The 15,817-nt window shown below is 39.6% G+C and overlaps 1 pseudogene; it reads left to right on the top strand.

Moving 5' to 3' along the window:
• The first annotated feature begins 227 nt into the window (after positions 1–227).
• On the top strand, positions 228–10,328 carry LOC128108921 (UDP-glucuronosyltransferase 2B31-like; annotated as a pseudogene).
• Positions 10,329–15,817: the final 5,489 nt, after the last annotated feature.

The raw sequence follows: 15,817 nt of genomic DNA, 5'->3' as shown, positions 1-15,817 counted from the left end.
TTTCTTTTCACTGTTCTCCAAGTACATTATACATTCAAGGTCACTGAGAATCAGGAGTCATTTCACATGTTCACATCTGCCTCTTGGTTTTTGCACTTGGCATCCAGAGGCTGTGACTATCTTTGCTTTGGTGGGTACAAGTTATACTTTAACTAATTGATTATTACTCTGTCTATATCTACAAGAACTGAATGATTGCCATTTGAAAGGCAGCTCTGAACTTAACCAAGATGTCTGTGAAAATGACAGCAGCCCTGCTCCTGCTCCAGCTCAGTGGCTTCTTTGGATCTGGGAGTGGTGGGAAGGTGCTGGTGTGGCCAATGGAATACAGCCATTGGCTCAACTTAAAGACAATCCTAGATGAGCTGGTGAAGAAGGGACATGAAGTGACTGTTCTGATACCCTCAGCTTCCCTTTCTTATGAGGTTGAGGACACATCTGCTATTGAGTTTGAGACATACCCTTCATCCTTTTCCATGGCTGATTTGGAGGAACTTTACATGGACTCACTCAGGAAATACATTTATGAGCTGCCAAAGCAATCATTTTGGAGATACTTTTTAATGTTGCAAGAATTGGTTTGGGTAGATTCAGATTATTTTGAAAGTCTCTGCAAAGATGTGGTTTTGAACAAGGAACTCATGACAAAACTACACAATTCAAGCTTTGATGTCATAGTAGCAGATCCCTTCATACCCTGCGGTGACCTGCTGGCTGAGCTTCTCAAGATACCACTTGTGTACAGTCTCCGCTTCTTTTCTGGATCCACATATGAAAAGTACAGTGGAGGACTCCCACTGCCTCCTTCCTATGTGCCTCCTACTCTGTCAGAATTGAGTGATCGAATGACATTCATGGAGAGGGTGCAAAATGTAATCTATGTCCTTTGTTTTGACTTTTGGTTCCAAACATTTAATGAGAAGAGGTGGAATCAGCTTTACAGTGAAGTATTAGGTAAGTTTCTGTTCAATTGAGATTGTTGCATTCTAAATTTGCTGTGTCATTGAAAGTGAGCTTGATAGAACAGGATTGCTAACAAGAAGGATTTATCTCTCCTAAGTACAATGGTGAAAAGTCTGTGAAATTCTCTGCCAAATCCAAAGCACTGTAGAAAAACGTATGCAGATAATAAGGATAACAAGTCTTAAAATATGAAAAGAGAGATGTTTAGTCATTAGGTATATTTTAAAACACTGTAACTAGTAACCATTACTTATACACTTTATAAGTGTATCAGTTGCAAGCCTTATCTATGACTAGAACAGGACATTTCAGAAAGGCATACACCCACAAAACAAAGTTTTGGGAATTTCTCTCAGAAATAACATATCCACAAGCCATTTTACCTCATGTTTTAAAACGATAGCTTTACCTGTGAAGTAGTATCATCATCATCATCATCATCATCATCATTATATTACTGGCATTACTTTTATTATCATGAGTATGCACATAACACTTGTGTCATAGGTGGGGTGCTTTTATCTGTGTTACATATGTGGATGTCAGATTCAAATTTGTTGAAATTTTACCTCCACCTTCATTTGGATGCTCAGGATCAATTCAGGTGTTCAGAAGTGCATGGGGACTGAACTCAAGTCATTAAACTTGCATATTAAACACTTTAACCATCTAACCCATTTCCCTGGTCCCTAAAACAGTATATTTAAACAAACTGAAGGTTTTCATGATTTGCACATTAGACTGAAGACCATTAAGTATCTCTAGCATAGGGATCTACGTAGCATTGAGAACTTTTCCCTTTTATACATTAGTTTTCTCATTTATAATTTTAAATATTTTCTTATTTCACCTGCTAAATTTCTGCACAGCTGTGAATACACTGTCTATATAATGAGCACAGAAAGCATGTGAATTTAAAATTTTGGAGAATCTATATTTATTTATTAGAAGTGTTGAAATTGTGTTCAAAATGTATAACATTAAAGTGTATAAGTAATGGTTACTAGTTACAGTGTTTTAAAATATACCTAATGACTAAACATCTCTCTTTTCATATTTTAAGACTTGTTATCCTTATTATCTGCAGACAAACTTACACAGACCTAATTATTACAACAAACTTACCCAGACCTAATTATTACACAGTCAATCGGGAATCAAGAGCAGTATGAGGACAAGGAACTCAGGCATAATAGAACTTATCTTGTAGATCAGCCAGGGCGATATAGTGAGAGTCTGTCTCCAAATGAAGTGCTGAAGCAGAACCCCCACAAATGTGTACACTGGGCGTGACAGCACACACCTGCAATCCCAGCAATGAGACAAGGAGGAAGAGGATCTGGAGTTCAAGGTCAACTATGGCTACATAGTGACATAGGGACCACCCTGGGCTCCATCAGACTATCTCAAAACAACACAAAACAGCACAAAATTCTCAGTTCCCTTATACGGAGCACAAATCAAGGTTCCAGCAGCTAAACAGGGCAATCTTGATGGAGAATAGAAGGGAAAAGTGTTTCCCTGTGACAAACAGGATTCATAGATAATGGCATTGATTATGCTTAAATAGCATATTTGGATATATGGTAGTCATGAATTTCCAAGGTGTGTTGCAGATGTGTTGTCTTTTCCCAAGTTACTTGCACAGTGTGACGTCATATATCTCTAAGCATAAGGATGAGAAACACAGATATTACAAACTTGTGTCAAACATTATACACTCAGATATATATAGATAGAGAAAGAGAGAGAGCTACATAGATATGCAAAAATGTTTTGTATCCCAGCCACATGCTTGTAAAAAACTTGAATATGTTATCAAAAGTGTTTCAGGAGACTTCCTGGCATATTCATCTTTACATGACACTTATGTTATGGGTTATAACTTCCCTGTTTTGATTCCTCTTCAGGAAGACCCACGACACTCACCGAGGTGATGGGGAAGGCAGATATATGGCTCATTCGAACCTACTGGGATTTGGAATTTCCTCACCCTCTCTTACCAAATTTTGATTATGTTGGAGGACTCCACTGCAGACCTGCCAAGCCTCTGCCTAAGGTAAATATAGTGTCGTTTGTTTGCTTCTGTTTGCCTTGCATTTTCAGCAAGAGTGATCATATTTTATACTTCAGAATGGTTGTCAAACTCAAAGAGTCACAGGAATTTAGATAAAGAAAGCTGCCTGTAGAAACACCTGTATCTATTCCATCACAAGATACGAATTTCCTTTGGATTAAGTTAATTCAGCAAGAATCTGTTTTTAAAAAGTTTTCTTATATTTAAGTGTAAAAAACACAAAAGTACTAAATGCAGGAGAGGTCCAAAAGCCAAGTCCTATACAAAGTGATCTGAGAAAAAAATAGATGGGGTATGAACAAAGAAAAACTCATTTTCACAAGTCACAATGGCTCTATTTACTTTCTTGATCAATCACACAAGTGAAAACACACTCCTGCACAAACATACATACACATATACATTTGCAGTAACAGACACAGTAATATAAACTGACAGCATATAGTAAATTCTTTCCAATGAAACTAACATCTGTTACAAAGAACACAAATGAAAAGACAGTGGACATTCTTAACAAAATGAGAAATAGATTTATGGTCCATGAATTCCACTCCTGAGTATGTGTGTAAAAGAACTGAATGAAGGACCTCTATGAGATAGTAATGCAAGGATGGTCATAGCATCACTATTCCTGAAGGCAAGGGTGCTTGAGGGTTTGAATAACAATGGCTCCCATAGGCTGATATACTTGAATGTTTGGTTCCCAGTTGGTGAACTGTTTAGGAAGGATTAGCAGGTGTGGCTTTTTTGGAGAAAATGTATCTCAGGAAGTAGACTATGAGGTTTCAAAAAGCCAAACCATGTCTAGACTCTTTCTGTCTGTCTGTAGCTTAGGGTTCAGGTCGAGTTCTGGATAATAATTCCAGTGCCATGCCTGCCTGCCTGCATGGTGCTCCCCACCATGATGCTCATTAACTAACCCTCTGAAACTTTAAACAAGCCTCCAATTAAATACTTTCTTTTATGAATTGCCTTAATCATGGTGTCTCCTCACAGTATTAAAACAGTAAGAAAGGTTGAAGCAACCTAGATATCACTAGAATTGCTGATAAAAATTAGATAGTATACAAATACAAACAAATATCACTAAAACTTTAAAATCTAGGGTCTAGAGATGCATGGTCTTACCTTTAATGACAGTATAATAAGTAAACTAGCCAATGAACAAGACAGAAATTTTAAAAAGATACCTTACGTAAATTCCCTAGACTTGTCACAGTAATAGAAACAGAATGCAGATGTTTGGTGGCCAAGGGACTGAGGAGGGAGAAAGAGAGCTTGAATTTAATATCAACAAATCTTGCTTTTCAAGATGAAAATGTTCCAGAACTGTTTGTATGAATGTTGAAAGACCCTAACCCTTCAGGCTTACACCCCCAAGCCCCAGGAAATGAGGAACTAAAAATCTAGTTCCAAGGGCAACCTGACTCAGCCATTATTCAACTACCCTGCTGCCACAATGTAACAATATAAAGAGATTTCTACTAAGAGATATGCTCAACTGTGACTGGGATAATTGCAAGTGTTCCAGGAAGGACCACTGTAACCTTTGTGTAAACCTCACTCCCACCCTGATACCCCCCTTGAGGTTTCAGGAAGAATGTACATGCAGACGTGACTGTACCCCCTCTGTGATCAGACCATGATCTTGAGAAATTAGCCTCTAGACATAAATCAATCGAAATGAAATTGTATGGGAATTGTAATCTTGTGGTTTTTGTGGGTTTTTCCTTTAAAAGTACCTATGTGGCTGCAGTAGGATGCGACTCTTGCTCTCAGGACAAGAGTAGCCTGCCTGTACAGTCACTTCAATAAACCTCGTGCTGTTGCATCAACTGGACCGGAGTCTGGGGTTCTTGGGGCACCCACTCGAGAAGGTAGTACCCTAGATTTTGGGGTCTATCAAATGTGAATATGTGTAACACAGAGAACTGTAACCTTACATTTGGCTACAACTGTACATCTTATATGTGGATGTGAATAGTTTTTAAGCACCCACTACCCTAACCATCTCTAATGCTGCTCAGTTTCTTTCTGCTGTGGAATGTCATTCTGTATGCTGTGAATGTGTGTTGCTTTGATTGGTTGATAAATAAAAAGGCTGATTGGCCAGTAGCCAGTCAGGAAGTACAGGTGAGACAAGCAGACAAGGAGAATTCTGGGAAGAGGAAGGCTGAGTCAGGAGGAGGAGGCAAGATGGCAAGGCAGAACTGAGGAAAGGTACCAAGCCACGTGGCTAAACATAGATAAGAATTATGGGTTAACTTAAGTGTAAGAGCTAATCAGTTATAAGCCTGAGCTAATGGCTGAGCAGTTATAATTAATATAAGCCTCTATGTGTTTACTTGGGGGATGCAAGTGGGAGAGATTTGTCCCAACTGTCAGCCAACTGGGACACAAGAAAACTTCCAACTACATCTTCCTATGGATGTTGGTGTCAGTTTCTATGCACATTATTTTGTGTTGCTGCTGTTTGTGATGAGCTGGTATTTCATTAACAGGAAATAGAAGAATTTGTCCAGTCTTCTGGAGAACATGGTGTTGTGGTGTTTTCCCTGGGATCCATGGTGGGTACCCTAACAGAAGAAAGGGCCAATGTGATTGCAGCGGGTCTTGCCCAGATTCCACAGAAGGTGAGATACAGTGCCTCAGTGTTGCATCCCCACTAAGATGGTCACATCCTGTTCAGGTGTGATGGCAGAAACCTCCTGTGTGAAACTGAAGCTGTCCTGAGAGCTCTAGCTGATGTCTGAAGTCACCTGTGACACAGAAAGACAGGGGACAGATGCCAAATAGTAGGTGGTGTTTTTGACTAATAACTTTGTTATTAACATTGTGTTCAGAACAAAACTTATGAAGTGTTTGTGAACTTGATGTTAGGGAGGTATTATGGGCAGAAACACAGAATCTGCCTTGATACTTCCTCCGTTATCTTGGAGCATATTTGAGGACTTTGCACTCACTACACTGTAATCAAACTGCTATTAAATTGTAAGTAAGCAGGCACTCAAAATTGGCAGTTGTGGGATGTGAGAGGTGGCTTATCTTTTACAGCATGTGTTGCTCACCCCGAGGACCTGAACTTAGTTCTGAGTCCCCATGTCTGACAACACACAGCTGCCTATAACTGCGTCTCATGGAGCACTCTTGTGGCCTCAGATGACACTTACACACCCATCCCATACATGTGAACAGAGAGAGAGAGAGAGAGAGAGAGAGAGAGGTATTAACTTACACATAAATAAAAAGAAGTCCTTATCTTAAAAAGGGAATTTATGCTATTCTGGTTTCTTTGTTTTTCTTTTATCTTATTTCATTTTTATTATTTAGATGCCTATTTGTTTTTCTAAGGAGAGAAAGGCATGTATTTCAATGAGAGAGGTGTGGAAGAATATCCAGGAGGGGTTAGAGGGGAATCCACAATGAGGATGAAAAAATCTCTTTTCAATAAATGGAAAATAGACAAAAGAAATAAAATGCAAAATTAAAAGATGGGGTTTGTATCATAGTCCTATGTTCCTGTGTAATTTTGGCCAATGTGATCACATGCACTGAAAATGGGCCTATGCTGGTATGTTTTCCCTGCTAATCCAAGACATAGGTAGGACAGGATTTTCCAACCCCCAAGTCCACCTTTGGAACTGAGCTTGTTAACGCTGAAAAAGGGGTAACTTGGGAACTTGCTTAGCGAAGGGATCATGTCCTTAGACAGTGTCACATTTCAAGGCCCTGAGCCAATAAAATACCTATGACAAAAGTAATTATAAGTAACTCAGATACCATGGACAACAGCTATAGTGAATTTGGAAAATAAAAAGTGATATAAATATATCATGGAAAAACAAAATCAGCTTCATATTAGTAACTTTGATGGATTGTTGAACTGGAATTACATTCACACATTTCTTACCTCTTGCTTGACATTGCTGGACCTGCCTTTGTCTAAGTTGCAGTTGTTTAAATGTTAAGGTGGCATGCTGACACTTGGATAAGCATGAGAATAAATGCAGGAGAGTGAAGAGTATTGCATCCTTGCTGTAGTAGTTCTTCACGGTTCCCATCATCCATCCTCACTTCCTGACTCATTGACACTGGGCATTTGTTTTCATTGATTGTTAATTTATCCAGAATTCTAGCAGGAGTAACTTGACATTTGGTCAAAGTAATAAGAGGCTAGCTTCATATTAACAGGTTCTTTGGCGATTTGAAGGCAAGAAGCCAGACACCTTGGGCTCCAACACTAGGCTGTACAAATGAATCCCCCAGAATGATCTTCTCGGTGAGCATCAGGAAAAACCTGAGACATGAGGAATGGCCGGTCAACACTAATGCATTTATGACAGCTGTGATCTAGTCCTGGGGAGAATGCATACAAGAACTAATGGGAATTTTCTTCCAGTAACATTTGAGATGGGAGAATCTATTTTATCTCTGCTGTATTTACCATTCAGACACATGAAGTCACTTCTTTCTGTCCACCTCCTATGTCTATATCTTACATCGACCATTTCCCCTACTGTAGGGCAATTGTATATGCCAGTGGGAATGGTATTCTTTCATTAATGACTCTTCAGTTACTATGCTCCTCCCAAGATCCCACAACATGAGATGGTACCCTGTGATGAAATGTCCTCAGTCTAATTCCATCACAGTGAGTGCCCAACCATTAGTGTGGAGCCAACCCATCCAGAGCAGTGGCTTCACTGTTCCTTTAAGAGAACACACTCTCCTGAACCACAGCCTGTGCTTACACAAGCTGTTTGCTGCACTTGGGAGGAGCTCTGCCCTTTTGTCCATTGCACAAAATTATTCTGTTTCCACACTGCACCTCCTCTATGTGGCCTTCAATAATGATCTGGGGACTTGCACTCTTCCTTGCTCTAAGACATGGGAGAAAGTCAGTGCCGTCCCATGGTTATGATAATGATATCTAGAGAATATTTAACCTTTCTGTGCCTCTTTTCCTGCCTCTCATTTTCTATCTCAGACTTATGATTAATACTTGCCCTTAATTTCTCCCCTTCCTAGGTCATCCTAAAACCAGAGCTTTTATAACTCATGGTGGCACCAATGGCATCTATGAGGTGATCTACCACGGGATCCCTGTGGTTGGCATTCCTTTGTTTGGAGACCAGTTTGACAATGTTGTTCGTATGAAGACCAAAGGAGCAGGTGTTAGACTGGACTTTCTCACAATGTCCAGTGCAGATCTGGTCGATGCACTGAAGACAGTCACTAATGACCCTTCGTAAGTACAGAGATTTTGTTCAAGATGGTATTGGTCCAGATAGGTTCTCTCCAAGGTCACAGTAGGATTCATCTGATCTTTAGTCTAAGTTTGAAAACAACAACAATATAAAATTTATTCTGTCAATCAAGACTGCAAACTATCCCTGTTGATTTGCTGTACAAGGAGTTAGTTTAGAATAATTTGATGATGGAAAGGACACAATGTCTCCAAAGATGATCAAATCAACAAATGGGATATTGAAGCTAAATTTAAAATATTTCAAATCAATGACTAAAATTTCTGAAACTCTTATTCTTTGCTTAAATAATTCTTACTCAGTGACCAAAGTAGAATGATTACGCATATATTTACACATGTTTATAGACATATATGTATAATATGTAATGACCAAATAAAATACTTACCATTTCCATCTCCTTAGACATTTATAATTTTATTTTTGTCAGTGTGGAAAGTCCCCTCTTCCACATTCCACAAGTTACAGGAAGACTTGTAACTTGTAATTCAGTCACTGACTCACTACAGAGTGCTGTCCTGCTAGCCAGTGGCAGGATGCATGTGTTAGCTGATGTCTCTCTATCCCCACTCACTCTCTCCATTCCTAGACTCCGGTTACCACTGTTCTACTCTCTCCTTCTATGAAATCAGCTCTGCAGTTTCCACACAGTGGTGAGAATGTAGTGTTCTCATTTAGGGCCTAGTATACATGACTTAGTATAATATCCTGTGATTTCATCCTTATTATTATAAAGACAAGATTTCCTTCTTTATAATTGTTGAATAATATTCAACTATGTTTTCACACCACATTTTATTTCTCTATCATCACACAATTCCACTTCCTAACTCTCATGACAAGGGCTGCAAAAACCATGGACCTTTAGGGATCTTTTTGATACGTTGTTTAACATTTCTTTAAATAGATTCCTAATAGCAAAATAGCTAGAACCCAGAATAACTGTTCAGGAAAACCATGCTCTTTTAGTAGCTACTGTACTGAATTAGACTCCAGCATTCACTTCTGTTAGTAATACTCATCCTCCTGCCATTGACCAGCCTGTCAGCCTGACTTTCAATTCCCAGAAGCTACATTATAAGAGCAGAGAACTGACTCCCACAAGTTGTCCTCTGCCCTCCACACATGCCGCATGGTCCACGTCACACCCTCAGGGCCCCATAGAGACACACTTAGAATGTGGAAGGGTAAAAAATAATTGACAAGTACCACATCCTCTGCATCCTTGTCATTCCTGTGCTTCTGCTGCTGTTAGAAGCACTAGGGGTTGAATTCACACCCTGGAACAATCTAGTCAAGCAAACAATGAGCTGCATCTCAGCCCTTATGTCATCTTTTGTAAAGTATGTCCCTTTCCCGACCATTTACCCATTTTTAATCATTCATAGCATTTCTATTGAGTTTACAAAGAATTTTGGCACAGTTTTTTCACAAAAGTATCAATATATCATCTTCAGACTGGGTTGAACCACCTACCTTGCAGTGTTTGAAACAGCTTACTAATATTTCCTCTGCTGGAAAGATTTACTTCCCCAAATGATTTCCCATTTCAGTTTTGGAAAGAATTTTTCAGAAAATGCCAACCTTGAGGCAAACTTTCAAACATGTCCCCCCCAAAAAAGCACACTATATCTACGGCTAATCTCAGGAATGTACTGAGTCTCGTGATGCTTTCCCTGAACCTTCCATAGGCTTCATGCACTTAAGTAAACTAATTGGTTTTCCATATTGGTATCTTTAGCTATAAGGAGAATGCCATGAGGCTATCAAGAATCCACCACGATCAGCCAGTGAAGCCCCTGGACAGAGCCGTCTTCTGGATTGAGTACGTCATGCGCAACAAAGGAGCCAAGCACCTTCGTGTGGCAGCACATGACCTCACCTGGTTCCAGTACCACTCTCTGGATGTGCTTGCATTCCTGCTGGCCTGTGTGCTGACTGTGATGCTCATCATCATGAAATGTTGCCTCTTTTGTTACCAGAAGTTTGCTAAAGCTGGAAAGAAGAAGAAAAGGGAGTAGCTGAAGTGGGGAGGACAGACACACAGACTTTCCCCAGTGCATCCCGGCAAGAGATGCTGTGATGGCAGGGTCCTTCATCCTGTGACAAGACAGCTTTTCAGTCTTCTTTGTCAAGTCATAGGACTTTTTTTTCTCCCAGGGAATTAATAATGCTTCTGCACTTAATTGTATTTCAGGTCAGTGATAAAATTGAAAAGTAAACAAAGTTCAATTGAAATAGTCAACATGAGTGGGCATAGGAATTTTAGAAATTCATTTCTACAGTTTTAAAGTTATACCAAACAATACTATGGCTGGAGTGATGGCTACACGGGTAACACACTTGTCTGTCCAGACATCCTCCCTTATATTGGATCTGCAGAACCCATATGAAAGCTGTATCTAGTAGCATCTATAACCCCAGTGTAAGCAAACCAGGAGATGTGAGGCAGAGACAGAGTTGTGTCAAGCTTGCAAACCAAGGAGCCTGCTGTTCAGCAAAAGATACCCTGCCTCATAAAGTGTGGAAGGAGAAAAATAACACTGGATGTTGTACTCACACATCCCGGTGCTTGCCATGTCATAGGTGCGCCCCCACTCTCAAATGAGCACACCCATGTAAAATACACATTTACACACTTCAAACACACACACTCTAAAGAATGAAGGGGGCTCAGAGGTTGTTTGTGGATGCATGATCACTAAGAAGCCCTCTATGCTATCAACATGGTTTTGCAAGTATTGAACAAGTTTTCACTTTACTTGTTGTAGACTTTGGAGTATGAATTTCTAGGTAAAGAGTTCAGGATTGGAGCTGTGTAAAAATCCTGATGTTACATTTGTCTTTGGGAGACCAGTATTGGTGCTGGTCTCATGCTAGGCACGAAGCCTCTGGAAGACCTTCTACTTAAGAGTCTACCAAGATTGCACTCGGGCTAGAGAGATAGGATCGGCAGTTAGGAACACCAGCTCCTCTTCCAGAGGACCCACATTCCATTCCCATCACCCATATGGTGGTTCACAACTCTCAGTAACACCAGTTCCACAGGAGCTGATGTCCTCTTCTGGCCTGTGTTGGCACTGCATTCATGTGTTGCAGAGACAATGTAGACTCAGCACACGTACACATAAATAAATATTAAAGAAAATACTTGGTTTCATGAAAGGAATTTTATTTCCACTTAACCCTTTAAAAAGAATAATGCAATTGCCTCATTACCATAATTAATCTTTGGGAACAGATGAAGGTTTCAATTTTATGTTTTGATAGCACAACAAAAATTCAAAAATGTATGTTTTCACTATTTTAGTGTGTAGCTGTGTATATGTGTGTCCCTTTTTATATATTTACAGAATATAATTTACCTATGTTCTTCACATTTATGTTGTGACTTCCGTATTTCTATAGAAGATGTTTTGAAATAATGACTATGTGCTGGGAAGATCCAGAGTGGTTAGGGTGCTTGCTGTACCAGAATTAGGACTTGGGTCAAGTTTCCATCACATGTGTGGAAACCAAGCATGTTTGTGGGAATGTCTATAACATACATCCTGGGAAGGCGGTGAAACAGTTGGATCCCAGAACTTACTGGCCACCCAGCCTAAGAGAAGTGGCCAAACTCAGGTTCAGTGATATATACTGTCTTTAGTGAATAAGATAGAGGGTAAGAGAGCAGGCAAGACACTGGATGTCCTCTGTCTTCTGCATACACACATTAATGCTTGCATACATATTCACATGCCTACTCACATGGTATAGGTATATGCAAACACACACACACACACACACACACACACACACACACACATATAATAGACATACACACAACACACAGATAGAAATCATGATCAATACTCCATAACCTATAATTGTAAAAATCATGTGTGATGGCCAATCTTAACTGTCAATTTGCATTTAGAATCAACTAAAACCCAATCTGTAGGACACAACTATGAGGGGTTTTTTTTAATCAGATTAGCTGAGGCAGATAGTCCCACCCTAAGTTTAGACCACACCTTCTTCTGACAGCCCACAGAAAACAACATGGACAAAGGAAACTTTGGATTTTGGCTGCTTGCCCTCATGCTTGTTGGCAGGTTTATCAATACTTTCAACTTCAGGATTCCAGTATAGACTGAAAACTAACAACTCTCCAGGAATCTTCCAGGATACCAGTGCCAGATTGGGACTGCTGACACATCCTGCCTTGTAGACTAACTATCAGATTCTCAGCTTTTGTGTCATTACAGAGGCCCTGTTGGACTACCCAGACAATGTTGAACCAGTCTAATCTAACATATAAATATATAATAGATACAAATCAAATATCAGACATAAACTTCTTTTGACTTCTTCTATGTTGTCAGAAGCTAAAACTGAAATCATTCATCTTTTCCTAAATGGCAATTATTAGAATGAGGCATGGGCGTATATACATTGAGTCTATCAGTTCTGTTCCTTTAGAGTACTCGAGTCATACAAATTGTGGTACCAATTTCTGTCATAGTTTGCTTTCTATTGCTGTGAATGACAGCATGACTAAAAGCACCTTGGAGAAGTAAGGTTTCACTTTTGTTCATAGCTCTCTGGTTAATCTATCAAGGAGGGAAGTCAAGGAAGGAACCAGGAGGCAGGAAGTGAAACAGAGGTCACAGAGGAATACTATTTACTGGCCTGCTCACCCTGCTCCCGTATGTAACCCACAACCAACTGTCCAGGGTTAACAGCACCTTCAGTGAGCTGAGGATCCCAACATAAATCATCCATCAAGAAAATGCCCCACACTCTTGCCTAGAGGCCACTCTTACACATTCATTTTCTCAAATTGAGGTTTCCTCTTTTCATATGCTCCTGGCCTGTGCCAAGCTGACAAAAATAATTCTAAAGGAATAGAAAGCATTCTATGATATTGTGCACTGTGATGGCTAATCTGATAAAGGCACTTTCCTCCAAGCCTAACCACCAGAGATCAATCAATCCCTGGGACCAACATGCAGTAAGAAGATAACTGAGTCCCACACAACTTTTCCCACCAGAAGAGTGCTATAGTACACACACACACACACACACACACACACACACACACACACACACACAAACACTATTTTAAAAGTTTTGAAGAGTTGGACCCACAGTACCCCTAGTTATTCTTGTGGAATCCTTCAGCTATTTCTCCTAGCCCATCTCCATTCTTTTGTGAATCCCCAAAGTCCTGCAGAACTACAGTCTACCTGGGACCCCACACATACTACACACTTGGCTGGAACCCAGATAGGAAACTTAGCCTTGTCAGCCTGGATTTTGAACCTGCATACTGCCTAGCCACTCCTGTCCCATTTCCATCCTCTATAAACTCACTGCAGTTCTGGGCCAGAAACAAGATACCCTAGTTCTTCCTCTGTTGCTCTTTGTGACACCAGAACCAAAGACCTGATTAAGAGAACTCATTCAGTTCCCTTCCCTAATGATAGCCTATCACTGGCTGCAGGGATACAAGGAGTTGGCCTGGTCTAGCTGTTTTGATAGGCATGCATCATAGGTTTTTCGGGTTAAAATCCATGGCTCCTGGGGCAATCTGTGCATTTCAGTTTCTGAGAAGCCAAGGCACTTCCTCAGGCAGTGAAGCAGTCAGATCACCTTGTGTTTCTCTATGTTCTTTAGAAGTCAGCAAACACATATAGATTTGACAGGACACAATTATGCTTAGACATTTATCTTATGTACCCTGTACAGCTTGCAAAACTCATTGCATCCCTGGCAGCTACTGTGAAAATTAAAGCATTTCTATGTCAAATAATATCATCAATAGTACAAAATTAACTGACAAGTCATAAAGCTGAAGAAAACATTTTCAAATCCTATGCTGAATAATGGATTTAAGCATTGTAAAATGAAATTTCATACCGCTACACATATGGACAAAAAAAGCACAAACCTAAAGGAAATGGATAAATTTCTTGATATATACAATGCACTAAAGTTAAATCAAGATCAGATAATCAATTTGAACCAACCCATAACCCCTAGTGACATAGGCACAGTAATTAAAGGTCTCCAACCAAAAAATACAAGAGCTATATGGATTCAGCTCAGAATTGTACCAGCCCCCTATGGAAGAGTTAATGCCAATACTTCTCAAATTATTACACAAAATGGAAACTGAAGGAGAATTGCATGATTCATTTTAGTATGAGGCCACAATCACTCTAATATCAAACCACAAAAAAAAACCAACAAAGAGAGAGAATTAGAGAACAATTTCCCCTGTGAATATAGATTCAAAAATTCTCAAGAAAATCTAGCAAAACAGAATCCAAGAACACATCAAGATCATCCACCATGATCAAGTAGGCTTCATCTCAGAGATGCAGAGATAGTTCAACATACATAAATGGATAAAAGTAATCCACCAAATAAACAGACTGAAAATCAAAGGCACATGATCATCTATTAGATGCAGAAAGGTTCTTTGACAAAACTCCAACATCCCTTTATGATATCAATTATGGAGAAAGTAGAGATACAAGGTACATCTGTAATATAATAAATGAATTAAAAAATACCCACAGCCAACATCAACTTAGATGGGGAGACACTCAAAGCATTGCCACTAAAATAAGGAACAGGACAAGAATGCCCTCTCTCTCTCTCCATATCTACTAAATATACCACTTGAACTCTAAGTTGGATAAAGGGGATACATTGGAAAGGAAGAGATCAAACTATCTTTATTTGTAGATGATGTGATTTTATACAGAAAAGATCCTAAAAATAAAACCTGGAAAATTATACAGCTGATAATCACTTTCAGCAAATTGGTGGGATAAAAAATTATCTCAAAAAATTCAGTAGCTTTCTTTTATTCAAATGACAGAGACTGAAAAAGAAATCAGGAAAAACACCTTTCAAAATAGCCTCAAAAAATAAAATTAAATGCACTATCTTATGTGGTGATATATTGTGTCCCCCAATAAATTGTGCATCTTAATAAACTTATCTGGGGGTCAGAGAACAGAACAGCCACTAGATAGATATAGAGGCCAGAAAATGGTGGCACACATGCCTTTAATCCTATCACTTGGGAGGCAGAGATCCATCTAGATCTCTGTGAGTTCAAAGCAACACTGGAAAGAGCCAGGCATGATGACTCATGCCTTTAATCCCAGGAAGTGATGGCAGAAAGAAGAAAGGTATGTAAGGTGTGAAAAACCAGGAACTAATGCTGATCAAGCTTTTAGGCTTTTTTTTTTTTTTTTTTTTTTTTTTTGGTTTTTCGAGACAGGGTTTTTCTGTGTAGTTTTTGTGCCTTTCCTGGAACTCACAGAGATCTGCCTGCCTCTGCCTCCAGAGTGCTGGGATTAAAAGCGTGCGCCACCACCGCCAGGTGCTTTTAGGCTTTTGAGCAGTGCAGTTTAGCTGAAAGGCATCCAGTCCTGAGGAAACAGGATCAGCTGAGGAACTGGGGAAGAGAGGAAGCTGTGGCTTGTTCTGCTTCTCTGATCTTCCAGCA

This window comes from Peromyscus californicus, unplaced genomic scaffold (assembly GCF_007827085.1).
Source record: "Peromyscus californicus insignis strain IS unplaced genomic scaffold, ASM782708v3 Scaffold_13__1_contigs__length_99412109, whole genome shotgun sequence".
Classification (NCBI taxonomy): domain Eukaryota; kingdom Metazoa; phylum Chordata; class Mammalia; order Rodentia; family Cricetidae; genus Peromyscus; species Peromyscus californicus.
This window is presented reverse-complemented; position numbering and strand designations above follow the sequence as displayed.